Below are 2,081 nucleotides of genomic sequence, written 5' to 3'. Positions count from 1 at the left end.
TTTATGGCTGCATAGTATTCCATGGTGTATATGTGCCACATTTTCTTAATCCAGTCTGTCACAGATGGACATTTGGGTTGATTCCAAGTCTTTGCTATTGTGAATAGTGCCGCAATAAACATACGTGTGCATGTGTCTTTGTAGTAGAATAATTTATAATCCTTTGGGTATATACCCAGTAGTGGGATGGCTGGGTCATATGGTACATCTAGTTCTAGATCCTTGAGGAATTGCCATACTGTTTTCCATAATGGTTGAACTAGTTTACAATCCCACCAACAGTGTAAAAGTGTTCCTATTTCTCCACATCCTCTCCAACACCTGTTGTTTCCTGACTTCTTAATGATTGTCATTCTAACTGGTGTGAGATGGTATCTCGTTGTGGTTTTGATTTGCATTTCTCTGATGGCGAGTGATGATGAGCATTCAATTCAACAGGAAGAGCTAACTCTCCTAAATATATATGCACCCAATACAGGAGCACCCAGATTCATAAAGCAAGTCCTTAGAGACTTACAAAGAGACTTAGGCTCCCATACAATAATAATGGGAGACTTCAACACTCCACTGTCAACATTAGACAGATCAACGAGACAGAAAGTTAACAAGGATATCCAGGAATTGAACTCATCTCTGCACCAAGCGGACCTAATAGACATCTATAGAACTCTCCACCCCTTCTAGGGTTATAATCATTTATTTGATGTTTTGTCTACATTTGTCTAAATAAGGGAAAGAGTCCACTTTTAGCAACCTCAGTGCAAGAGGCTCCCAAGGGAAAGTTGAAAACACAGAGGAAAAGCATTAGGTTCTTCTTAGACCACTCCTCACACCTCACCTGGAGCTTCTACCTCTTCCATCCCGTGGACCCCGGTGTGTGTGTGTGTGTGTGTGTGTGTGTGTGTGTGTGTGTTTATGTGCGTGTGATATGTGTGTGTTTAAGTCAAGGCAGTAGTCCCTCTCAGGCAGGCAAGGACATAAGTTCCTTTCCTTGGCTTGGCTCTCCATGTGTGTCATGCAAGTAGCATGGTTAAGCAGTGCATGTATGTATAGGAGAGGAACAATTGGCCACTAACACTCTTCATGGATTAAAAGCTGATTCCTTCCACCTTTCTGTGCATTGGCAAGAGCACATTAATCTGTAGTTCTAGGAAAAATTTTCCTGCTGCTGGGAAAAAGAATTTGTTACTTTACTGGAAGGGCTGGGTCACTGAAGTGGTCTCATTACCTGCTCCAATGCACTTCTTTGTTTGGTTAACTTGTGAAGTCCAAGACATTTGCCTTCAAAGCTGTTCAATGTCTTTGTCAGCGCTCTTTTTATTTTTGTAGAAATTTCCCCCTCTCGTAACTCCTCTCTTCAGCACCCCAATCCTCCTCTAAACCCTCTTCAACCTCCTCCTAATCTCCCCCAAACCCTCTTCTCAATCTTACCTCTACCTTTCCTATAATCCGTCCATACCTCACTCACTTTCAGCCCTAACCATTCCCTACTCTCACTTTCAGCCCTAACCATTCCCTCTTCTCTCCATCTTACCCTCTACATCATTTCTCCATCATTTGCAGACCTGTCACTATATCTGGAATGTTTAGGAGGCTCCCTAAACTTTGAACATTTTCCATTTCCCTCTCTCCCTCCCAATTTACTAGTTTGTTATCTCTTCCTCTAGCTAAACCAAGAAATAATTCAAACACAAGTAGAAATTGCTAATATTTATTGATTCTTTAAAAAATATCACTTACAAACTTATTTTCTTTGTGTAAAAGATGTTGCGATTTTGTGATATAGAAAATATTGATAAGAAAAAAATCAAGTCAGTTTAACAGCTACGCTTTTTCATTATTAGTTTCTAATATCTATTCTCGTGAGTATTGTTAGTATAAATTGTAATTTAAACAGTTCTGCAGAATGCAGGGTTCTGAGATAGAGGCATGCAGAGTTAGTGAAAAAATAAAGCAGCTCAAAGTCATCAGGTTCGGTCTATCATCTAAGAGGCAGAGTCGTTGTACAGGTAGCCTTAGTACACAGCAAGAGGTTCAGTAGAATATTCAGGGAGCAGTAAATGCTGATGACAGCTGAGGTA

The sequence above is a fragment of the Trachypithecus francoisi genome, unplaced genomic scaffold (assembly GCF_009764315.1).
Source record: "Trachypithecus francoisi isolate TF-2019V2 unplaced genomic scaffold, Tfra_2.0 Lachesis_group6, whole genome shotgun sequence".
Taxonomy (NCBI): Eukaryota; Metazoa; Chordata; class Mammalia; order Primates; family Cercopithecidae; genus Trachypithecus; species Trachypithecus francoisi.
Note: the sequence above shows the minus strand (reverse complement) of the source record.